The sequence below is a fragment of the Falco rusticolus genome, chromosome 7, assembly GCF_015220075.1.
Source record: "Falco rusticolus isolate bFalRus1 chromosome 7, bFalRus1.pri, whole genome shotgun sequence".
Lineage (NCBI taxonomy): Eukaryota > Metazoa > Chordata > Aves > Falconiformes > Falconidae > Falco > Falco rusticolus.
In genome coordinates, this window is record NC_051193.1 from 7,855,901 (window position 1) to 7,882,243 (window position 26,343).

At 43.6% G+C, this 26,343-nt stretch overlaps 1 long non-coding RNA gene across 1 annotated transcript in view; it reads left to right on the top strand.

Annotated features, from left to right (window-relative positions):
* LOC119151868 overlaps window positions 1-21,572 on the top strand; it is a 72,697-nt gene extending 51,125 nt beyond the window's left edge. Inside the window, exons 4-5 of the long non-coding RNA XR_005105589.1 lie at window positions 20,893-21,006; window positions 21,473-21,572. This is a non-coding gene — a long non-coding RNA (uncharacterized LOC119151868). The remainder of the gene's footprint in view (window positions 1-20,892; window positions 21,007-21,472) is intronic.
* The last annotated feature ends 4,771 nt before the right edge of the window (window positions 21,573-26,343 follow it).

Below are 26,343 nucleotides of genomic sequence, written 5' to 3' on the forward strand. Positions count from 1 at the left end.
TGGCTTTAAATAATTCAGTTTGGCAAAGCAGGAGGGCTTGAGAAATTTCAGAAATAATGCATGCAAAAGCCTGGCTTTTATACTCCTGATGTCTACGGGATTCTGCAGCATCCTGGCGTGATGTGTGGGTGTGTGTGTACATGTGCTTTTTTTGTACTCGCATGCATACTCACACACCCGCTCTCTCTGTATGAATTGATTATGTTACCCAAATACCTCCTAGGGATCTCTCTCTCTTTCTGTGGCTCTGGTACAATTTGTTCTTGAAATTACTCTTGGAATTGTACAGTCCTGTGTAAAACACCCCCACACTGATACAGATACAGATTGGAAGTTGATAAGCATTAAAATGAAGTGGTGTTTAAGTAATTGCTTTTCTGCGGTCAGAATATTTTCTCCTGATCATTCATTTCTCAGGAGTGATGTAGGTCCTGTCTTGGGCCAGGAGGAAGAACTAGATGACCCCACATGAGGTCCCATAAAGCCTGTGAATCTGCAATTTTGAACACAGAAAAACTGGAGGTGTCCCAACAGAGGCCAGGTTATCACTCCCCAGTTCCACACCTCTGAGACACAGGCCAGTCTCCGCTCATGGCACAGGTGCCATAGTTGGTTATCATAGGCGTTCATGCAGAGTTTACAACATCTTATCCCAGGGGAACCAAACAGGGACAGCACAGGGCCAAAAGATGGGACCGCTGGACAGGAGGGATGCAGAAACCAAGGAAACAAAGTGGAGAAGCTCCTCAAAAGGCAACAATTTTTTTTGTCAGCATAAGGAGAGATGTAAAGACAAGCCTGTGCAGAGGGCTGAACTTGTGGACTCTCAGTTCTCTGTGTCAGTCACCATTTCAAGTATTGCTTCCTCATCTCCTGGGGCAGGACACCTGCTGACTGATTGAACCTTACAATAATATATTGCCCACCTTGGTATGTTAACTTCTCACCTAGCATATTATTTCTGGTTTATGGAATTAATCTTTCAAAAACTGTCAGTGTCTCTTCTCCAGCTCAAAACACTATTGCGTTTAGCCTTTGTTCTGCTGATAGCATAGACAGTGTGTTGTATTCAGCAGTGATAAACTGTACATGCTGAACATGACCTAAATGGTAGTTAAAGGTGGCAGCATCTCCCGAGGTACTGAGTGCACCCAGGCACAAACTCTGGTTTTGTACCTTAATGCTGCTGCCAGAACATTGCTGATGCCTCTAGCATGGAATAAATATTAGCCATTGGGTATTTCTCCCAGAATGTCTTCTCTTGTACATAGTGGAAATCACCCCATATTTATCTAACTTGTGCATAAATGTAGTGGGTGGTATGTGGGGAGAATCTCACAGGTCCTCCAAGTTTCTGAAATATGCCTTTAGTTGATGTCCTCGCCTAATGAAAACATTCCGGTTTTCTCACTTCAATTAGATTTCTGGTATTTTCTATCATTGTTTTGTTCTCATACTATTTTACACAAATGGCATCTATTCTGTTTGCCATCCTTCTGTCTGACTTGTTCTATTCCCTGCTGTGCCCTTTATGTGAGGATACATGATTTCCGTGGCTTTGTCCTTAAAGAAGCATCGGCCAAAGCTGTTTGTGCCTCTGTACCTGTTTGTTTTCCTGTGCTCTCCAGTTTAAAAGCCAGCTCACAACCTTCCTGATTTTAAATACCCACAAGACTATAGTGTGATGAGTCAGAGACATCTGCCCCTCTGGCATGGGCCCCCTCTCTTCCAGAAGCATCCCTGGTTCCTCGCAAATCTGCTCTTTCAACCGTCTTCTCAGCCAGGTATTAAAAGTTGGCTTTTCTGCCTCTCTTTCCAGTCCTGCATGGGGTTACTGGGAGTGTTTTCAGAGAATATTCATTGTTTGCACTTTACTTCCCCAGAGCCTAAATTTTGCTTCCAGAATCTTTCCTGCCCTTCTGTGTATAATTTGTGCCAAGATGGACTAGGCTTGTCCCCAGTACCTCCTGAAAGCCAATTCAGACTTGTGTGAGATCTGCTGCCTTAGTCTTGGCAGTCAAGTCGCCATGTAGTCCTCTCTGGGGTCGCAGCCCCACCTGCCTACTTGTTGATGGTAGGAATGAGCTTCAGGCCTGAATTATGGTTTTACAGAGGTGCCTTACTGCTGGCAGGAAACTGATGTCTTAGTATGCAAAGAGGCCAGGTTTCAGATGTGTGTTTTTGCTTGGCATTCCCTGTTGTGCCGGCTCTTGTGTCTCGCCATCAAGTCCTTGCTAATAGTGTGCAGACATGGACCCTTGCTTAATACTCTGCATTTCAGTCTCAAGCCTGGATAGGCCGATGGCTAAGTCCCTTTCTTGAGCGCTGGCCCAACTGATTTGGAACCAGAATCAAGATTTGGAAAGACTTCTGTATTGCTTCTGGCAATGAAGGCCATCCACTGTACGTTCTGACTTCTAGATGTCTGACAGCACTCCTGGAGCAGTAGCCCTTACTAAGTTGCTCTACAAGGAGAAACCTCCAGCAGATGGGCACTAGGATCTCATGCACAACCTCCACCTTGCATGCTCTTGGGAGGTGTCACAACTTCTCATCATCAGCTCTGCGTGGTTAATGCCTGGCACCTCCTGTGTAGCATGATTTGCAGCTGAGCTCTGAACTGAGCATGTGGACGTATCCAAGGCAGCTCATGCGTTCTGGTGGTCATTGGTTTGCCACATGATTCAGTTGTCCAGCACGTGTGCTGTAGGTTGAGTGTAGTACATGGGCTCTACCTGGTTTAGAATTTTTGACAATATCCCATAGGCGTGTATGGATGGTTTGTTTTTATAATGAGTTGATCTGTAGTCAGACATATCTAAATCAGAAGACCATTTTAATCAAGACTAATGTGGAATTTATGGTGTTCTGTAGTTTGCAGTCACTTCAAGGCCTGCAAGGTCTTCTTATTTTCTGTGACAAATCTATGTTGTGTGCAACTGCAGATTTTTACATTTTTTCTCCCTCCTTTAGCTGTACTCTGCTCCCTTCCTCCAAGCACCAGACTATGTACGAAGTACCTAGTAGAATCCTACCAGCTATGAAGACTCATTTGAATTCAGCACACCCCATTGTCCTGCTGAGTGTTCTATCAATGTGCCAACTTTGCTGTATTAACCCAGGAGCAAGGGAAACTGCAAGTCAGTCAATCCTTGGGCTACAACATGTTTATTTTATTTAATGAAGTTTGAGTCATTTTATGGAAGAACTGGGCTGCAGTTCCAGCTGAGCCCTTTTGAACCTGCGAATTCCTTTCTGCTGCACACCTCTGGGGTGTGCAGCCAAAAATGTAAATTAATTAAGACAAAGAGGAGAGATATTCCTGACATGGTTATTCTTCTGTCTTGTTAGGGCACTGATGCTCAGGCAATACTGGGAGAAGCTGCAATATTATCACTTCACTCATCACAATAACATTAGTCATTTTCTTGGGGAGATCTGTGGCAAGTAGCTGTTGACCACCTTAACAGTTTCTAGAATTTCTGCCTCTCAGCAAAATCACCCTTTCCTGCAGTACTTTGGTATGCAATATCATAAATTAACTAATGAGATTTTTTTTTTTCTTCTGGACATATCTAAAACATCAAAGGTATTTTTCTGGAAAAATAACTCAAGAAACAATGGGTCAAAATCGGAGAGGTGCACAACTGGCATATCCCTGTGATGACTGTGGCCCAACCACATTGCTTTTTTAACTTTGCCATCCTTCTCTGTCTCATGTAATCATAAATAAGTTAAGTGCTTTGCAATCTGTGGACTGTGTTTTTTCACATGACCACCATCTGAGCTGCTATTTCTCTGGCCTTTTGTACCTCTCTTTGTTGTTTGGTTACTGGTAGTTGTCTCTCTGGTGGTGTTTGATTTTAGTTTTCTCTCTTGATTCCACAACAAGTAACACCTAGAAACTTTCCCTAATTTTATCTTTGAGGTTTACACTTCTCTTAGCCCTAACAAACATATCTGAATTCTACAGTTTATTCTTGTCAATACACTGTATTTTGCATTTAACAAGTGAGTGCTAGTCTACAGGAGGAGATTTTAGTCAGGAATAACTCTGGATTATCACTCCACGGAAGCTCACATTTAGGGCTCATTGCTCTTTGGAAATGGATGCAGATTATTTGCACTGTTATTCCAGAATCTTTCTTGCCAGGGAGTCCTGAGGCATCCTTTAAGTTTCCCCCCTCCTATTTGAACTCAGTGTCCTGTGTTAAACAAGCTTTAATTTCAGCCACCATCAAACATGGTTTCATTTTCAGTTGACATTTCTTCTTGGTGCAATGGAGGTGTGTCGGAGACAGGTCTGTCAGACTGGTTGTGTGTTAAGTGCTTCCTGAAGTTGATGGAAACCACTCCAATGACTCCAAGGACTATTGGGCCAGTCCCTGAGAGCACTGAACCAAACAATAACCAGGCTACCACTTCCTTAACCCTTCTTTTATTGTATTCCTCATCCCTGTATATTACCAGAATATCTTTCTTTTATTTTTTTTTTTCTGAGTGGTGGGTTGTTTTTTTGGCTTTTGTGCTTCTGAGATGAGAACAGGTAATTTTGAACACAGAGTCACTCTCTCATGCCTAATTTACAACATTTTTACCCCCCAGCTGAGGACAGTGAGTTCTGAAGCTTCCTGCAGGCCTTGGTTCGGTGTGTATCAGTCTGATGTGCTGCTTCACTTGGCTTGCTCTGCTCATGGGTAATTTGCTAAGTGATAATCATGGCCTGCAAGGAATGCCAACCCTGTCGTTCATGCTGTTCCAGTTCATGGCTTCATTTCGTCTGGAAAAGCCACAGTGTCAGCTAGCTACTAGTGGACTTTCTAGCTTTCCCTGCTTAAAATAGGCACTTGTCTCTTCAACTCTTTTGTGTAAGTGAAAGACATTGTACGAGGTTTTTAAAATTGAATTTTTTAAAATTTTATGTATTAAATCTGAGGCGATACTCTCTTCATTCCGTGATCTGGGAGAAGATATGTGTATCACAGGTTGTTGTTGGTCTATGGAGCGTGGAAGCCTGCCCGTGAATTAGATTGTCAGAACTCAGAGTGGTTTGAGATGGGCTTATAGGTAAGGGTGAAAGAAAGAGAGAAAAACAAGTAGCTAAAAGCACAGAGGAATCAGAAATGCTAAGAAGCAGTAAATCCTGACTTCATTCCAGCAGTGAAAATCTGCTTATCTCAGCCCCCATCCATGTCAAAATACTTGCATTAATTTTCGTTACAAGGAAAACTGAAGCTTTAAAATTACATGATCACAGTAATAGCCAGTTTGGCAACATCCTGACCACTGCTCTCTAGCCCTTTCCTCTTCTCCTGCGAGCTTTTTGTACCTCTGTAATCCCACCCTTATACTAACTCTTCCCATTCCCATTTGCCTTTTGCCTTTCATCTACCATATGTGGCCTCATAGCCCCTCTCATCTCTAGTAACTTTCCACGTCCTTTAATTTTAATTCTCACCAAGGAAAGGGATCCACCAGTGCTGAAATGTGAAGTTCAGCTAATGCAGCTATGCAATGGCAACTTGTTTATAACTTGTTCAGCTTTTGCTAGTCTAGGCTGTTGCTTTAAGGGAAGGCATAGGGACACCATGAGACTGGAGAGGTGAAGTCTTACTGCACATCACTTAAAGGTAAGACTTGCACCCCTGGAGTATACAGGGCTTCTGGCTCTTCAGGCACCTCAACTGGCAGTGGTCTGAAGTGGACTTTAAAATACATCTTCTGGTCAACTCAGTGAGACCTGACTGAACTTTGCTTATATAACGTTATGCTATGTTGTACTTGCGACCCTACTGGAAAGATCTGGAGGGTGTGTCTGCAGTGTAGTTTTGACCCCTCTCCATGGATGGCCAATACGCATGGTTACTGGGGGCAGTCAGTGATGGATAAGCAGGAAATTCAAAACTATTATTTCTCTTCTAATCATGGCCCAAAGGAAGCTGTGGGGAAAAAGAAAATCTCTTGCTGCAGGAATGATTGTCAGATGGTGTCTGACAAACGAGGTTCACTTCCAGCATTTGTTACTGTGCAGTAGATTCAATAACAATTTTGGGGAGGGTTGCTTTGATTTAGCGTGCACAGTGCTCATGGAAAACCAGGCTTCAGAGGTGCCTTGTGTCTGTCCCAACCTGGCAGTGTGCTAGAGCTCCTGGGTTTCCAGACTGGAGCTGGGAAGATGTAGAAGTGAGTAACCTTTGGAGGATGGTGCTGGTTTAGTTCCTTGTTGAACAGCAGGTCTATTTAGTTGCTTACAGACACCTGGGCTCTGTAGAATATAGATTCAAACCTATGTTTGCTCAGTTCTCCCTCTTCTACCTTTCCACACTAACATTCATCAGGGTTCTAAAAACTCATTAAAACTTTTGTGTGCAATTAGTAAGAGCAACAGACTGCTTTCGTGAGTGGGGAAGCAAAAGACATAGGAAGGACCAAGGTCAACAGCATCAGGCTTTTGGGTGCTTCTCTCTTGCTGTTGTACAAAGTGCAGCACAGCTGGAAAAGCCTCCAGGAGGTATGTCATAATCTGGCTTAAACAAACAGGGCTCCTGTAACATCACTGGGAAGACACCAGTTTAGGCCAGCTGGGAAGCTGGTCGTAGCCCTTTGGACCCTGTGCATAATCTGAGCCTCTCTGCACAGCACAAGAGATTTTCTTTTGAAACTGTCTGCGGGAACATGAGATGCAGATACGTTCTGAGCCATGTTGTGCTGGAGCAGGAGTGAGGCTGGCTCACTGCTCCCAGGTGTGACCGTGCGCCCTGCGCCCTGGATGAAGAAATAAATAAAAAGGCAAAAGCCCCGGCTGCGGTGCAGGCAGGTGCGGGTGGGTGGGTGGCAGTGGTGCGCTGTGGGCCTGGTGCGATGCGGTGTGGGCTGGTGGCTGTGGTGCAATGCAGAGCAGTGGTGTGGTGCGGTGTGGCTGTGGTGTGATGCGGTGCATGCTGGTGGCTGTGGTGCAATGCAGAGCAGAGGTGTGGTGTGGTGCAGTTCGGACCCGGTGCGATGCGGTGTGGACTGGTGGCTGTGGTGCGATGCGGAGCAGCGGTGCGGTTTAGGACTGCTACAATGTGGTGCGGGCTGGTGGCTGCGGTGCAATGCGGTGCAGTGTGGACTGGTGGCTGTGGTGTGATGAGGAGCAGCGGTGCAGTGCGGGCTGGTGGCTGTGGTGCAATGCAGAGCAGCGGCGCGGTGCGGTGCAGTTCGGACCCGGTGCGATGCGGTGTGGACTGGTGGCTGTGGTGCGATGCGGAGCAGCGGCGTGGTGCGGTGTAGAACTGCTACAATGTGGTGCGGGCTGATGGCTGCGATGCGGGCGGGCTGGTGGCTGCGGTGCGATGCGGTGCAGTGTGGACTGGTGGCTGCGGTGCGATAAGGAGCAGCGGTGCGGTGCGGGCTGGTGGCTGTGGTGCAATGCAGAGCAGCAGTGTGGTGCAGTGTGGGCTGGTGGCTGTGCTGCAGTGCAGAGCAGTGGTGCGGTGCAGTGCGGTGCGGGCTGGTGGCTGTGGTGCAATGCAGAGCAGCGGTGTGGTGCGGTGTGGCTGTGGTGCGATGCGGTGCATGCTGGTGGCTGTGGTGCAATGCAGAGCAGTGGTGCGGTGCAGTGCGGTGCATGCTGGTGGCTGTGGTGCAATGCAGAGCAGCGGTGCGGTGCAGTGCGGTGCATGCTGGTGGCTGTGGTGCAATGCAGAGCAGCGGTGTGGTGCGGTGTGGCTGTGGTGCGATGCGGTGCATGCTGGTGGCTGTGGTGCAATGCAGAGCAGCGGTGCGGTGCAGTGCGGTGCATGCTGGTGGCTGTGGTGCAATGCAGAGCAGCGGTGCGGTGCAGTGCGGTGCATGCTGGTGGCTGTGGTGCAATGCAGAGCAGCGGTGCGGTGCAGTGCGGTGCATGCTGGTGGCTGCGGTGCAATGCAGAGCAGCGGCGCGGTGCGGTGCCGTTCGGACCCGGTGCGATGCGGTGTGGACTGGTGGCTGTGGTGCGATGCGGAGCGGAGCAGCGGCGCGGTGCGGTGCCGGCCTGCTACAATGCGGTGCGGGCTGGTGGCTGCGGTGCGACGCGGAGCAGCGGGGCGGGGCGGGCCCGGTGCGGCGGCAGCGAGCGCTGGGCGGCGGCGGGCGCGCGGCTGCCGGTAACACTAGAGGTCACTCTGTGACCAGGGATGGAGCCTGGCGTCCGGGGCCTCCGGGAGGTCAGCGGCTGCTAATCCGTATAAATTGCTGAACTACAAGCAAAATTTGTACCTAATTATGAAGCGCTTTGATGCGGCATTGCTTCTATCCTAACTTCAGAGTGCCGATTTCCGACCGGGGGAAAAACCCACCCCGAAGTGGCGGGCTGGGAAGAGCCCCCCGAGCAAGGCCGGGGTGTCGGGCACAGGCCGGGGACCGTCACAAGGGCCGGTGGGGACCGTGCGCCCCGCGGCCCTTCCGAGCGGGATCTACCTGCTCCCTCCTCCGCACCGCTGGCAGCTGCCTTATCGGCACGCTCAGGAATTCATTTAGCTGATACTGCCTAGCAAGCCTAGGGGTAAAGATGGATTTAACACAGTCACTAGACATCTGTGTGCTAAACTCACTGGCTGTGGAACCTATATCAAACGGATTTAATTTTATTCCCTAATAATCCCCTTTCTCTCAAACAGGTCAGACGAGAGAGGCTGCTGCTACTGCCGCAGCTCCCGGCTTCGCTGGTGGCGATGTTATTGGTTTCAGGGCTGGTCAGTCATGCAAGACATCTGTCTCATCTTGGTGAAAAGTTTTCCTTTTAATATTATTTTATTGAACTTGTTCACTTTGGCCACTCAAAAAAAGAAGGCATCTCTGCTTTTCAGTTCCCTGAAACACCTCTGTGAAAGTTATTCTGAGGGAAAGATTTCAATGATTTCTTCTCCTACCCCTGAAGAGACAGATAATTTTGGCTCAGCTGAACCTACCTGGAAGTTGGCTGCATAGTTATTAATTAATTCTGTTCGAAAAACAAGAATAAGAAAAACAGTTTAAAAAATTTTAACCTTTTCCGTTGCAAAATATACCTCATTTTGACCAATAAAGAAAGCATGTTCTCACCCTTCCCCCAGCCTCCCAAAGGATCAAAGGTGAAACACCTGATATAAGACTGAACAAAACATTTTAGTTGACCTAAAGCATTTTTCCTAAGTTTTTGGGTTCCCCCTCCCCTTCAGCCATAAAAGGCAAAGCCAGATATTTGCACAGCTTTATTCGTAAGCCTCCTCTTAGCTCCTGTGGAGGCCAGGTGTCTGCTGGCAGGGGAGGGAATATGCCCCACATCCTTTTTTCTCCATGGAACATACCATTAATGACCCAATTTCACTGGAGGTTTCTAATGCTCTCACAAGAGTTTCGTGGCATGAGGAGGCTTTGCACTTCCCCCATTAGGGCGGGTACCTGGTTGTGGCTGGATTCTAGGGTAGTGCAAACATCTCACAAATCTAGCCAGAAATAATTGGGATAACAGGGACTCCTTAGTCTTTGTTCACTCGGGGGTCACAGGACGTCAGATTTGGCTTTGCTATTGAAGTCGGCTAATGTACTGGAAATGCCTTCATTTTCTCCCTCTGGAGGCATGGGTTCAAATCTGCCATAAATTACAAGTGACACGGGTTCAGTAGTCTTAATTAAATCCCACGAGGTTATTTTTGTGTGTCAACACTCCCCTTCTCCTCCCTTCTGCACTGTTTGGAGGGATGGAAGGGCAAGGAGGACTCCAGCACCATAGGTGGAAGTTCTCAGTGCAGCATTTAAGTGCTGGAAGTAGCTCAGGGCTGCGGATATGCCCAGACTTTTATCTGGGTATCAGTCTTCCATTGAACTTGTAATGTAGTGTATATTCTTCGTACATTTAAAGCATTCAATTCTGTGCAAGATCGTTATTCCTTGTAGGGAGATAACTGGCTATAGAGGATTTCTGTTATCTACAGCATCTCTCCAGCCTGGAATTCATTGATTTCCGATCTATGTTCTAAAGGTGCAGAATAGGGGTGATCAATGCTACAGTGCTGATGTGAATAAAGCGTGCCCCCTAATCTGCATTATCAATGGCCCGCTTCCTGATATCTTGAGCTGACCTGGTCATGACTGTCTCTTGGATAAATACACTGACTGTTGCCAACATGTCTTGAAAGCCTTTAAAATAGGAACGAATCAGGTTCAGTGTAGCTTTTCCAGGGAGTGGCTAGGCTGATTCAAACCTCTTTTAAGCTAATGCTTGTGTAAAGGCACTGTATGTTGCTAGCATTTCTCTTAGGTTGGATTTAAATTAAAAACATCAGTTGGTCTCCTGATTTTCCTAGCAGCATACTTAAAAAAGAAAAAAAAAAAGAAAAAAAAAAAAAAGGAAAGTTAGCCTCCCTGCCCCAATCCCCAGAACATGCTTAGAGAAGAACTGTTTAGAGAGCAGGTTTTTATTTAATAAACAGTGATCAATTGAATTGATTAACCATGAACACATTACAGCAGTTTGTTGTTGCTGCTGCTGATAATTGCAGTTCATGTGCATGAGAATATTAAATGGCTGTTTGCAGGATCATTTTCATGCTCTTTTCATTTAACAGAATGGAGAAAACAACAACTGTTGACAGTGATTTTGGTTAAACTCAGGCGCTGCAGACTGTGCCCTCAGGATGCCTGTGCAATAACTCTATCAATTGTGGCCATTTACTCTGCACTTCCAGACATTTCTGCAAACCTTGCAGCTGTTTTTTTACTAATTTGCTTGGTAATTAGATCTTATCATGCTGGCTCCATGGCTTTACATAAACTCTAAGCATTTGGAGCTGCCATGTAAGACATTTTAGAGTTGTCTGTGTCGGTTTGTGCTGCACTGGAAAGACTGAGGTGCTCTCTAACAGCAGTAGAAACAGGGAAGCAGCTGTAACAAATGAGTTCCTGCTGATTTAAGGTTTCCATAGAGGAAAGGAGTTCCTTCACTTAACAACTGGAAGTGAAGCGGCATTGATGGGTTTCAGCCTGCTAGATGCTGAGCAGAAACCAGGACCTCTGTTTCTACCCTCTCTTTTACCCTCCAAATACGCATCTTTGTTTTCAGTAGGAATTCAGGGCTTCAGTAAAAGTATTTTACTATTTTAGATGTCTCATTGATGATAAGGAGAAGAATATCATGATCCTGTAAGCTCAGAGTCAAGAGTTGGTATCAGTCATGCCCAAACAATACGAATGGAAAGACAGTGAGCCCCTTTGTGGTAGCAAGTCACCTTGGAATGGCTTTATGCAGTGGTATGTGTAGTACAGTTTGGGAACTGTGGATCTAGATGCTGCTACTGGTGGAATGACCTTACTGACACAGACCTATTGATCTCCAAGGAGAAAGTGCTCTGCCAGTGACTGCTCAGCTGGGCCCTGTTCAAAGGCCATAGCATCTTATGATCTTCCTGTATCAAAAGGAAAGGATAAATAATTTCTGTGCAAGCTAACAATTTGAAGTGAAACAGATTTGTTCCATGGCTAAAGACATGGGGGCCTTTAAGATCTCTTCCAGTTTGATCTCTCCAGTATGGTGAGGCTGTAGAAGTTTCCCTATGACACTACACTGGTCCAGCCACACCGAACCTCAGGGCGGTGCAGATGGGGAAAAAATACTTCAGTAACTGGATGCAAGCAACCTCAGAGCCTGATGCAGTCTTCACCATGTAGAGCAATTCGGCTTGCCAGTCCTGGGCTAACATGGCTAAACACTGATAAACCTCATGGTTGGGGCCATGTGTGCTTACTGAGATATAGCCATCTCCTAGCAGTGGCCCTGCAGTATTCAGCTCCTGGTGCAGTGTGAAATGGTTGCAGGTCAGAAGAGTGTCACATGTGCCCCTGGTGACTGGCAGCTAGCTATGAACCCAAAAGATTTTTATTTTCAGATCACATCTTTGGTTCTGCCAGTTCTGTGCTGTGCCAGGGAGAGGCAGAATATGGTTTTGTTTCAGGGTTGTTTTTTGCTGTCTGTAGATCACTTCAGTCACAATATGGTTTTCTGTTTCATACTTGGTGTGCTTTGCACTTCTCCCAGGAGTATGAGCTAGGCTGCTTGTGCTGCAGAAAAGTGTCTTTGCTCTTATGAATTGAGAGACGTACCTTGTAACATCGGTGAAGGTCCCGTAAATGGTAACATTGCAAGGTTTGAAGCTCTGGAGTTCCACCTAGTTATGGATGAAACTTGATTAACAGGACCCCGAAGAGAGCCTGAATGTAACAGATGTCAGAGTAACGTGTAATTCCTAAGCTTTTTTGTGTTTAAACAAATCATTACCAAATTTTGCAAGAAAATCTCATGAAGGGTGCAAAAATATCACGGGAAGAGGCAGCTTTTCCAGATGGGCTTTGAGGGCTTTGGTGCTTGTGTCTGACAGGTGATACTGGCAGATGTCATCGTAAAGATATTTTTGTCACTTGTAAAGGCCGTAGTAGTAATGCAATAGCTGTGAAGGTCTAAAGAGGTATGTGAGGTGATGTCTACAGGGAGAAGGGATAAATTTTATTAGATAACTGATATAGTTGGGAAAAAACAGATATACTTTTGAGGACAGGAGCCCTACTTTCTGGAAGTTTTCTGGAGTTCTGGAAAGTTACAGCTCAAGGGCTATACAGGTCTTTTGGAATTCACCTTTGACTTTACAATGAGGCTTTCAAAAGGGTGCCATAGTTCTGGGCATTTTTTTGAGGCAGAACTCCTATACCCTTTGCTTAAATTGGTGCTTAAATTGGTACTCCAGTGGAGCTGATCTCTGAAGACTGACTAAGATCTGCCTGGGGCACAGTGGGAGAATGCCTTCGGGACCCTTAGGTCTGTTCCCTTCAGAGGAAGTTTTGCCCTGATTCCCTGCTTGCCACGAAGGATACTAGTAAAAATGGCAGACGTGGTTCCATTAGAAGCATTAGAAAAGTCTGCGCAGGTGATCTTTCCTCGTCCATTACTTCCAAAAAGTTTCTATAACATGTTATATGCAGTATCATCATCTCAGTGAAATCACAGCTATACCTTAGTTTGTACTTGTGCCAAAAATGATATTATGGGTCCTTGGGTGAATTCACTGAATTTACACTGTAAAATGTAGTAATTTCAGAGAAATCTGGACCAAATGAATCCGCTCTGCATACATTTGTGTTACAGACCTTGGTGTTTGCCAGCAGCCAATCCAATAATGCGTGCCCAGTATATATGCATTTTGTATCACATGGAGACCTTTCAGGCCCAGTGCAGTAGAAATCTAAATGTTTTTGCCACCTTAGATAAATGCAGTAACTGGAAAAATGAGTGTATACATAAATAGGTCTAGGTATATCAGGTATTTTAAGTTTCTTTCAGTAATAAACCCTTGGGAGAAGTTTAGCTTCAGTGTCAAGCTTTGATCCAAGAATATACAAAGTTTAGAAAAGTTTAGTTTGAAATCTTTAAATTAGTGCTACCATACCGAACAGATAAATCCTCCAACCCACTAATGGTTGATGTACTCATAAATTTCAGTGATGGTGGTGAAACAGGCACTGTAGGTAGATGGATCTCAGGACAACTGAACGATGACAGCAGCATATGCCGCTGGGATTTTAATAATAGCAGCAATAATAACAACAATAATACCTTTTTTTTTTTTTTCTTTTAATTTAAATAAGTGGGTTCAAACATCTGGGGTATGTCTGTTTTGCAGAATACAGAGATAGCTATCCTGGCTCTGAACAAATGGGGTTGAAAGCTGGATGCAGTATGGTCAGACCTGACCAGGAAGCAAATGCTTTAATTTGGAGGTAATGCTGTGCTAATACAGGACAAGGGCTGCTGTCAGTGCTGTGTAGATATCTCGGGTCATTTAAAGTGACCTGGGACATGTGTATGGGCCTGGACACGTTCCTGTGGATATCGTTCTTGGGCCCAAGCCTGGTACTTTAATCAGCTGGGCACACATCTCCCCTTTGCCGCACAGTACAGGCTGCAGTGGGGAGGGTGCTCTTTTTCCCATTATATGGGAGCATGTAGGGAGAGAATTTACTCCTCCGGTTCTGAAAGCTCTGTGTGAACTTCAATATGACAGTGCCAATTTTAATCAAAGAAATGTACTGTGGATGTCACCTGCATTTTTATCCAGTTCTCTTTGACAGAAATAGAATTTAGAGTTCTGCTAGAGATAGAAAGGGGAGAAAAAACCACTCCTAGACTCCTTGCTGTTATTCTGCTACCATAATTACCTCTAAACATAATTATGGACAAGACAAATGACATTTTTAGCTCTGGTCTTTAAAGACAAGAGTTAATTTCAGGCTTTGACCAGAACTATGTTAATTAGCCTCTACTCACTCTCTTTGTATGGAATTACATCACCCAGGACTTAGCATAGGTTGCCTTTCCTGTATCTTTGAGTAATGAAAGGACACGGCATGGCAACCAAATCAAGGGCTGCTGCATTAACAAGGCCACTTTTCTGCCCATTTATCATCTATTAAAGGTGCACTAGTTTGTAAAGTAACACCACCTTCAGCAGGGCTGCCAAGAACGGCTCCTCATTTATTTTCTGCATGGTTTAAGTTGGAGTTAGACCCACCTTGTAGCTCAGAGGTGACAGCCAGTAAGAAAAAGTACACTAATTGAGACATCTCAAGGGAGAAATAGAAGAAAACTGAAAAGGTAATTAGAATGAGAGGGTTTCAAGCTGGGTAAGTAAAATCGAATGGAGGTGCATATTAGGGGCTGTTACAGATGGGAAAGAAAGTAGTTGGAGAATAAAAAAAGAAAAATGAATATTAGAGAACAGAGAACCCTTTTCACACTTGAAGAATAGAGGAGAGAGATAAAAAATAATGTAACAGTGGAGATACAGGCTGGGAGAAAAAAAAGTGCTCCAGAAATATGAAGGACATATTTAAATGTAAGAGAGAAAGAATGAGGAAAAATAATAGAGAAGATCAATTACTAGAGCTGTAGCCAAGGAAGGAGAAACTGTCAAATGAATATTTCTGGAGCTGTGGAAAAGTCTTATTCCTTTGTAGGGGCTGTAGGGTGTGTTTGGTCTGTGTAGGAGGGGTTTCTTTTGGGGGCTACCTCAATATTTGAATTTGCTGCAGTGTCAGTAGCCCAAATGGAGTGTTGGTGTGAATGCCTGCCTGGGCAGAATTGTATTAATTAGGCTTTATTATTTGGCAGAGCTTACAGCTGATACCGGACCTTTTTCTACTGGTTGGAGTTTTAGCCCCTCAATGTTGCCTGTGTGTCTCTTTTTGCTTTAATATCAATAATAAGGGACATGTTAAGGTCCAATCCCAATTTTTCCCCTTTCAAGCCCTCCTTTACCTGCTGGAAAAGAATCACCTGGGTTACCCCCAGGTCATTTCCACCTCATACACAGGGAGGCTGAAGTTGCACTGCATTCCCTCAGGCAGATGCACACCCAATCCAAAGCAGTCACATGAAATGAAACACTTTCCTGGTTAAGAGTGGAAGATGGCCATGGCTTTCCATTGTGGTCACAGCTGATAAGGCAGGATTTCCCCTTTTGGCCCTTCTGGAGGCAGGAGGCTGGAAGTGAAGGTCATCTTCATGGGTAGGTAGGGGAAACGGAGCATGGCTTCCTCTGGCTGCAAGGCAGAAAGGTGGGACCCCAGAGCCAGAGCCATCGCAAGTGAATTATCCACCCTAAAACACCTGTGGTCTCAAGAGCCGGTGGGCTGGAAGGACCAAAGCATATCTGTGGATTGCAAGGTAGTGCTGCACAGAGGTATCTGAGCTAAGTCTAAACAAGAAAGTGGTGGTTGCACCCTCAAGTAGATCATTCAAGGGAAATTGATAGGAGTTATGTGTCTGGCTGTCTTTGTGGGGCTGGACCGGCAGTATTTGTTCTCATTAAAACTTGTTTGTACAATGTAATGTACAACAGCCAATACATTTAATGCTCTTCGTAGTTACTAAGTTGTATCCTTTAAATTAATGTTCACTTACTGTGGAAATGGAATTTCTGATCCAGGTACAGTATTTGTGGTTTTAATTGTTAGTCTTGCTACAGCATTCTTCCTATGCATTTTCTGTTAGATTTTTCAGCTTCACAGATAAAATTGTCAGAAAAGGATTTGTTGATTCATAGAAGTTGTACTCGCTTCTGCTGAGAACTTTGAAGCTGTTGATAACACACTGGCATTTTTTAGCCACTGAAAAGCACTTGATCAAAACCAATTTTCATGTTTTAATTTTTTGGTATTTAAGAAAATTTGCCTAGAAAGTGGAAACTATACAAGCTTTAATTACATTTCAGAGCCTGATTCTGTTCTTCCTGAGAAATAACTAAAAGCACTTGAAAATTTGCAAAATTGAAAGGGAAGATAAAACATCCCAAAACTTTAGAAAGTAAACCCCTCACAGACATTGCAAAGAGAAAATTGATCAGCAGTTTAAAACAAAACAGAAAACCAGTCCATGAAGGTAGACATACCTTGGCTATTTCCTGTTATTATAAAAGCCTTTTGTACGGCAGGAGTGTGCATAAACAGGTTTGCAGTATTTGGTACTGGATGCTGTCCAAAGAAAGAAAAAGAAAATTTAGATCTTCACCCCAAATTAATTACCTTAGTTATGGAAATTTTCTGACCATATACTCTCAGGATAACAAATGAATGTGTACTTTTCTCTTGCAAGACGTAGTCAGCCTTCTGCATAAGGCAACCGTGGCAAGTTCAGTGGAAAATGACGGTGCTCTTAGTACTAGACTTGCAAAGATCACAAACTCACTCTAAGGACTTGAAAAACAAACAAAACCCTATGACAGAGAATATTCTTCTTCATTCATCATTTTAAACCCTGCCTCTAAAAGTGTTAAGAACAAATTATTTTCAATATGAATTAGCCCCAGGGGATTTGATAAAAGAGGCTTTTATTTTCCAGCTGGCTAATGAAATGTGGTCTGCAGAAGACCTTAGTGACTTGGATGGCCATTCTGAGACTTCCCCAGACTTTTCTGGTCCAAGGAACCAAACAACAAAGGTGTGTCACAGGGCTGACTGAATATGGGAACTGGGTAGACAGAGCTCATTCATCAGCTCTGTAAGCCTGGAAAGCTCCTAGGGAAAGGTGGAAAACAAATTAATATCTCATCTCCAGGCTCCTGTAGGTTCTCTAGTACTGAGCTGTTCCAAATACAGAAAGCACCTTTCGTATTTGGGAGACATTTGTCTCGCTTCCACCCCAGACAGAGTAACACAGATAGTTTTCTCAAAAAGAGAACTAGTGAGCAGTTACAGTCTGTCTTTCTTAAGCAGATCCTATTTTACCAGAGCTAAATGAGCATTTACCAGAGCCTTCTGAAGCTGCTGTTGAAAATTTGGGATTTACAAAGTTGACCTTCCTTCCTTGGAAGGATATGCAGACCTTTTTTGTCACGTCCCTTAAGAAATGCCCTGTTCTATTCCTTGTGGACATTTCCTCCTAACACCAGCTGGTGATCTGCTTGCAAGCCAGAAGACTAATAGCTCTGAGGAAAGGCAGCAACCAGCAGGCCCATAAGTAACTGGTTTTCAAATGAAGGAGTCCTGAATGTAGGAATAGTTTTCTCTTATGTCATCAGTTTTGTTATTTACTTGCTTATGCTCTAGGGTGGTCCCTTGGATTATACGGCCAGTCCATGCATGGGATTCATTTGAATACACTTTCATTTCTTTCAGTATCAGTCCATGCAATTAAACCTCTACTTCCACTGTAGGTGGCCATAGTTATATACAGATATATTAAATTAGCTGTGTTATCGATGATGATCAATTCATGTGATTCCATCTTCAATAATCATTGCTTGGTTACACTCACAAAAAAACTGAAGTGGAGCAACATGTGACAGAATAGATCCAAAGTATTTCAAGATTCACTTGTGGTCCAATTTATATTTAATAATCGGGGAATTGCTAAACAAACTTATCTGTTCTTAGACTAGATGTCTGCCTGGCAGGGATTGCAACCCTGTCACCACACTGTCCCTGCTAACATTCACTTTGGGTGGAAGCTGTAAGCCACATTCCTCAAAAGTACCTTGTTTTTCCAGCTGCTTCTTGTTATCTTTCTGGCAAGAAATTTCATAAATTATTTCCCAATAGTTGAGTTCTGCTGTCTATTTGGGTTTTATTTCTTGTGTGCAAATGTGTATGGAATATGTATAAAATGAGTATGTATGTTTATGTATTTATTTTCTCCGTGCTGTGATATTATTGTCTCTGTCAGCATCCAGGTCTAGGCAGACAAATGGAAAGCAGTGCCATTGAATATCCCCAAAAGCTTCACCCAAATGTTCTAAACAGGTGGGGAGAACAGATAACACATGCCCTCCCTGACTTCACTGCTGGAGGGGGATACGTGCAATAGGAGTTTGCTGCCCTTCAGCAGATAATCTTGTGTTTTCTCATCACCTTGATGTTTTTTGAAATTCTGCTTGCCATTTTGAAAAGTTTAGCCTAAACGTCATCATTAACTGGGCTTTACAATCCAATAATAATTACTAATACTGGACACACTGCCTGTCAGCTTGTTTATTCCTAGATACCTGGCTGCCTTAGCTAGCTTTTCTGTGTCTGTCTTTTTCTTTTTTTTCTTTTTTTTTTTTTTCTTTAAGCAGTGGGAAAAACACCTGAATAATTCAGCAAGAACCTTTTACATTATGAAAAATATAATCAGCTGGCAATGGTGAGATATCTTATTTCTACAGGATGCTAACTCAAGTATTACAAGTCACTGCAAGATTAATGCCAAAACACAGTAGGTGTGGATACACATTTTCTTCATTGTTCAAGGCAGTCTCACCCTGCACGGAGAGCTGAGAAGGCAGTGTATTCCTCACCATGCCTACCTAATGCCATTTAATAATTTAAATCCATTAATCGGTTAAGATGAAGACTTAGTGTTGCTTGACTCGCCACCGCCAAACAGAGGGTTTTCCCAGGCTAAATAAAAGATCTTAAAATTTTGTCTTCTTGCAAGGGAACTATGAGTACCACAGCTTTCTTTGTAAGAGGCTTCAGTTTTTATGGGTGGGGTACTATGCCAAAAGTGCTTAAATAAACAATAATATCTGTACATCATAAGTAGATGTCTGAGAATATTAGCTGTTTATTTCACTGACGTACTCTGAAGAGTCTATGGGGGGCTCTTTCAAGAGTCAGGACCTCAATGTAATATACAAGCTTTGATTCTGATATTTCCCTTGATAACTGTGCTCTACCATATTGGGGTCGGAAGTCAGCAAAGGTTCATTGGCTGTTGTAATGCTCACTGTCACCAGTAATAAGTACAAAGGACTCGCTTTAAAAGCTGGCTTATAAAACTTTAAGGAAACTTGGATTGCTTAAGTGAACTTCCAAGGCTCTTCAGGGGCCAAGTGCACTTTGGTTGTCTACTTATATTAATTTCACAGAGTTTAAAGGGTCAAGCAATGCAGTTGGTGATGCTTATTAATTTATGAAACACAGACTCTTGCACTATCTTGCTTTGACCACTTAGCTCTCCTTTTAGAAAATTTAATATACATTAAAGCTTGCTAGACAAGGGCGCCCTAAAGGATTAAGCTCAAAGTTCACAGCTGGACTAAAAGGTTCAAAGACGTTGTATCTGCAACACTGATTTGATTCCAAGTGACGTTCAAACAATGGAACCAAACTGTAGATGTTTGAATGTGTAAGGAAACAGCAATTAGAGGAATACTATGGAATGGCAAAGGATTAGGATTTATTTTCCTTAAAATGGTAAACCTGATTACAGTCTTATTCTTTCTTTCATGGGGAGATGTATTTGATCACATCAGCTTTTGGGGTCAGTGGCTGTCAAAAACATATTTTGGTGTTACAATACAGCTTGCCGGGCTCTAAATGTTCGTGCAGTCCTAGTAAGTTTACAGAGTATATTTAATTGTTGTGGTGATGCTGAACTGAGTTCTGGGTAGGAAAATGTTAGCCAGAAGGGAAGAAGGAAGAGAGAAATGGATAGCTGCTGAAGTAACAGGATTAGGATTTAGAAACCTGACATAATCCTGTTCAGGGGTATTTCTGCATTCTGTTTACTTGCTTTTGAATTGCTTTGGTGTCTTGTCCAAGGGAGATAATTCCAGAAGTCATTCACACCCAGGCTGCAAATTCGATACTGCATTCAGGTGACAAATGGACTGTGATTGCAAAGCTACCCAGAAAATTGGAAATCAAATTGGCTGTGATGGTTGGTCTATGTGGTCTCCTTTTGGAATCAACAAGAGGGAGAAGTAAATGAAGGACAGGAAAATGAAGTGTGTCCTACTATACAGACGATGAGTTTATTTAGCTAGGGTTGGTAAAGGGGGAAGCAAATTTCACGTTATGTCAGCTCTGATTCCTGAAGCCTTAGGGAACACTCATCTTGAGGAAGCGGTTGTACTTCACTGGAAACTTGCTGTTCCAAGAGAGACTCTAAACGCTGTAGGGGAGTCCTGGTGGTGAAGACTGTTTACATTGCAGCTGGTCCCAAACAGCCTCAGATAAGATTGTGGGGCCCTGTGGTGCATCACATGCTGGGAGAAATTCTGTGGCTGGAGAGAATTCGTAGCTTTCATGAGTGAAAAAGGACAAAAATGTGGGGAGGCCGAACAGCTGGAAAGAATTTTGTGTGATCTGCGGCACTTTGTTTTCAGCCATAGAGCAGAACTCACATGCCCAGGACTTCAGCAACCTTACTTTTGCATTTTAAACCCTTTGGACAGAGAGAACAATGCAGAAAATCCCACAGGACACATGAGAAAGGGGGTTGTGCTGAATCCTTGTTATCATTTCTTTGCATTTATTTGGTAACAAAAAATATTTTTCTTATAGAATGACCTCTGAGATTTTATACTATGGGGTATTTGGTTTAAAATATACTGTAACCTTTTTTTTTTTTTAATTGATCAGATCAGCCTTGAACACTCAAAGGAAAATCTGCCTGCTCTGAATATTGCCTGAGGATCTAGAAGGGTCTTTCTTGGAAACAGAAGAACAAGATGAAACAATCATCTGTAAAGCATGGTAAGAGAGAAAAAGAATAAAGGAATGAGTTATGTTTGACTTGTCTTCTTCCAAGAGACAATTTTTTTTGTTTTGCTTTGTTTTGTTTTTTTATATAGAGTAGATTTTAGATATGGGAGATGTTGTGGGAGCTGCTCTGTACAATTTTAAGATGCAGATTTGTGGTGGCAGCTCTGCAGGCTCCGTAGCCTCTGCAGACCCATCTGTAGTCACGTGCACCTTGTGCCACATATAGGAGAGTCTGAGAGGATCTTGCCTTCCTCCTTACTGTCCTCCATTGGTTTTCATCAGAGAAAAAAGAGAGAGAAAGATCTAAGAGATGAACTGGAGCTGAGCTGACCATAGACTTTGTCCGAAGACTAGGTATATTTGGAGGTATAACTGCCTTCCTGGAGTTTCCACTAATGCTGATTGCTCTGGTATGTCAAGGAGCCCTGAAACACTATTTTTGCATTAATTCTTTTAGGAACTGAAAAGCTGGTTGTCTGAGACCAGAAATGAATGACTGCCAGGGGTTCTTATGCTGCTCGATGCATTTCCAGTGTCTTGCCAGAAGAACTTTCAAAACACAGGCAAGTTTTCTTCTGCTTGGCTAACTTGTAAACTAATTTTTATTTTTTTTTTAATTTTGGCAACTTGATTTGCAGTAAGACTGCATTATTTTGCCACTTGAGTTGTAAGAGAAACTTTCCTAATGACAGGTGTCAATCAAGTAAATCTTTGTTATCTTCCGCCTGAGCAGAGGCAACACTAAAATTTCAACTGTGTCATTAATAAACAAGGAGCCAATGGATGTGAAAGCAATGGAAAACTCTGTGATCACTTACTCTGAAAGGGATGATTGTCAGTCACACCTCGATGGCATCTGCTTGCAGGTATAATGAAGAAAGATTATCATTGCTGTAAGTGACTGCAGTGACTCTGGTCAGCAAATAATAAAGATATTGTTGCAGAGATCAGACCTGCCTCCCAGGTGCTAACAGCGTTAAGTAATATCTCAGTGGTATTTTGGGTCCTCATTTATGTGACTGCAATAGAAAACCAGAAGAAAAGCACCCTTCTCTTTTGTGACATTGTCCTGGTTTCAGCTGGGATAGAGTTAGTTTTCTTCTTAGTAGCTGGTGCAGTGCTGTGTTTTGGCTCTGATGTGAGAACAGTGTTGATAGGACACTGATGATTTTAGTTGTTGCTGGGTGATGTTTATACTAAATCAAGGACTTTTTGGTTTCTTGAGCTGGAGGGGCACGGGAAATTGGGCGAGGACACAGCCAGGACGGGTGATCCAAACTAGCCGAAGAGGTATTCCATACTATATGATGTCATGCTGAGTATATAAACTGGGGGAATAAGAAGGAAGGGGGAGACACCCAGCATTATGGCGTTTGTCTTCCCGAGTACCCATTACACGTGATGGAGCCGGCTTTCCTGGGGATGGCCGAACACCTGCCTGCCCATGGGAAGTGGTGAATGAATTCCTTGCTTTGCTTTGCTTGCTTGTGCGGCTTTTGCTTTACCTATTAAATTGTTCTTATCTCAACCCTTGAGTTTTGCATTCCTTTCCGATTCTCCTCCCCATCCCTCTGGGTGAGGGGGAGTGAGCAAGCGGCTGCTTGGTACTTGGTTGCCAGCCAGGGTTAAACCACGACAGACATAATTAATTTCATGCCAGTTGCTGAACTTCTAAACTGAAAACTCAGTTAGTTATGACCAAAGTCACCTTATTTGTGCACCGATGTCTCAGAGAAGAAGCAGTGAAAGATCTTTAAAGCAAAGAACTTGGTCTGGTATTGATACACCTACATAAAATGTCAGCTATATGTACGTTTCCTCCAGTGCCTCTTTTGGATCCTGATGAGAAGCAGGGGGAGAGTGATGCTAGCCATGAGTGTAGGGCATTAGTTATGTCCTGTGGAAATGTAGAAATAAAATATTCTTTTAGTATTCCAGCTCTTCCTGGGGTGCTAGCTGCTGTTGGGAATTGTGCAGAGTACACAGAATCCTTCCATGTCTGTCCTTTCTCACCTTAATTTGTAGCTTCAATTAAAGCTGTTTGAAAGGAGCTCAGATCTATGCCCCCTTATAGAAGGGGACAAATGTGAATAATGAAATGGACAAATGGACCAGCCCAGTTCTATTGGAGGGGAGCTGAAGTGAGAAGCAAGGAGACTTCGAGACCTGCTTCTCTTTTACAGATCCAGTCAAGCATCCCAAAGGCTGCCTCATTTAGCTGGCACCTGCCCCTGGTTGTCCTGGGTAGGGTGGCTTGGGTAGCAGACTGGAAAATATAAAACATGCAAGAGAAGTCTCTGACTCTTAAATCCTTTAAACATTCCCAAACTTTTCTTGTGGTCACAGATGCTACAGTGCAGAGTTGATAAATTCACTTGCTCTTACATCAGGCAGTGCAAAAGCTCTGGGTTTTGCTTTGGATTTCTTGCCTTACTTGGAGAGCATCTTCCAGCTCAGTCCAGAACAAAGAGCTAAATCCTGCTGAAACAATCCATCCCCAGGGGTTTAAGGCTATCGTCTCTAATGTACATATAAAAGTCAGTCATACCAGTTGCAGATGAAATCTTACTAATTAATTGCATGAACTTTGTTTCTGCCTGGTTTGAGATTCTCTCAGCCTTGCATAAATATCTGGGCGCCCATACCGTACACCTTGACAGGGCTGTTGATTTTCCAAGGAAGACTAACAATTTTGGTGCCTAAAATAGCCATGCAATTACTTCTGCTCACATGGTCTCGCAGTAACAAAATGGTTTGTGAAAACTGGTTTTGTTCACACATGATTGAAAAGTTGCCCTATGTTGTTCTGCCAAGTTAGGCACTGATTCAGGTTTATGACCATATCATTAATATTTTAATACCGCATCAGTAACTGGTTGCTATTAATATGTAGCAAAACAGTGATATAAAAAGGGAGATGTTCCCAATCATTTGGCAGAATTTGCATTACAGCTGGATGAAATTTATAACACATCTTCTGCAACCTACTGGTCTGAACTCCTGTTATTAATTTCTGCTGTGTTTATCTCTCCTTTATGTTCACTTTGGGCAATATTCTATCAAGTTTCCTGGCAAGCACAACAGTGGATATAGCTAATTTCAGCTGACTGCAGGAGAAGGACTTTGTAGAAAGTGAATTTTGAATTAGCGCTAGTATTTGCAGTGAAAATCTCCCCCTGAGAAGTCTATTCCCCTCAGCCTGGCGTCAGCAGCACTTAAGTGTGTGTGAATAGCCCTATTGACTTCAGGTGGGCAGCTGTTTAATTACCTTCCTGAATCAAGGCCAGGACCAGGAAACAAGCTCCCAGCATACGACCTGGGTGCCCACTCAAATGGCTTGTCTCCTGAATGCTGAGCTTTTGTGAGTGACCCACAGATTGTTTGACTAGATAATTTGGCAAATACTATCCAGTCGAGGACAAATTTGGGGAAATCATCATTTGACACACAAAGAGAGGTGAAATTTGCGCAGTGTATTTTTCATGACAAGGCAGCTATTGCCCAGATTTATTCAGCTTGCTTGCCTCTTCCTGTTTTAATACTCCCAGCAATCACATTTTCCCCCCACATTTTATTTAGGAACTCTGAAATGACAGGTCTCTTGCCTTTCTACCAGGGGAGTGGTGTGCTGTACACAGCATGCTGTACACAGGAGGAGGAGGATAAAGAATGACATGCTACTCTGTAAGCTACAACTATTTTTTTTTTCAGACCCGCATCTGCTCTTGTCCCTCTTCTGTTCTCAGATCACTCTTTGGCTTCCCTTAGGAATCCAGCTGTGTCATCACATTGTGTGGCATTCTAATATTTCATACTAAGCTGTAAGCCAATTAGGAATGACTACTTACCATGCTGAATCATAGGAAGAGGAAAGGATAATGTGTCCTTCATATAACGAACCTCCTCTTTTTTGGCAAGACGGATCACCTATACATTATATTTATAAGCCCTATGGCTTTTCACTCTGCCCAATTAGGATGCAGCTTCCTTTCACACTGCTGCAATATTTTAAGGAACTTGTTTACAGATGGATGCTTATTGAAAGTGCTGACCTGCTACCATTATACCTCATACCACCTTTCATCTTTAGATACTGAAACACTGGACAAAACTTGATGTTGTAATCACCTTTAGCAGGATAAGGACACGAGTGCAGCAAAATACAAGTACCTTGTCCTGAGCCCCTAAATGAACATGTGACCCTGGGTGACGGTATAACATTATCACATGCCACCCAGGCTTGTGGGTGTTGATTAAAGTCAAACTGTAAAATAAAGCCTATTATATCTAAAAGGAGGAAGAATGAACCATTGATGTCTGTTTGGGAATGCGTGAAGTGTTTAGTAGTGAGCATTAAAGAGGAAGATATTAAAATTTATTTCCCATGCTGAAGTAATTAATGGGCTATTATGCCAGGTGCCTAAGCTGCCCAGAGGTCTGGGATAAATAGCATTCCAGCAGAGGATGCAAAATATGATTTAAGATTAAATGGAACGATGTTAGTTCTAGCAGAGCACTTAGGATGTCCCCCTTCCTCCAGCTGGTGTTTCTTTTCCTAAGCTGCTAAGTAGCTATCGATAGTATTTATTGCCTGGGAAAAAGATGTAGTCGTGTAAATTTGTCTTTGGATCCTAGCGGTGTTGCAAACTGAGGACCTGGGTGACCTGTGTCTGGTACCTGCCATCTTTCAAACCTTGTCTAATCTTGTTAGTGTTCGCTGCAAAGCGAGCAGGGCAGCACCCCAAATGGCAGCACCCTCACCCCACAGAAGCCAGTTAACTACCACCCTCAGGCAACAGATTTTGTGTACAAAGTCATGTTAGGGATTATTGCATTCAGATAAGGGTGCTGGCTGCAGATACATCCGGGGAAAAAGGATAGCCTTGAATTCATCTTCCCAAACTGCATTTCCCAAACCAAGTCCAGCCATTTTTTTTACCTCTACTGCTAACAGTGGCTAATAGAGGTTGTAGCTAAACAAAATGTGGAAACCTCTGGTTTAAGGCTTCTTCAGCAAGGTTCAGCCATACCCTGCTAGGGTTCAATTTGCTGCTTCACTGATCACATCCCCTTCTTTTCTCTCACAAATACCTCTCAGACAAACAAGTTCTTCTGTAACCTGCCAGGAAAGAGTGGTGGTGAGTCACAGCACTAACATCTGTGGCTGAGAGCATAGATGCAGGCAGCTGTAGGTCATCAGGGAGATTCTACTTTGCTTTCCAGGGTAACTAATCCCACCTGTGCTGAGTAAGTTTGAGGGCTTGGATCTACGTGGTGATGGTAAGTTAGGGCTAAGAATGTTACAGTGTAAGAGCTTCTGAAGATAGA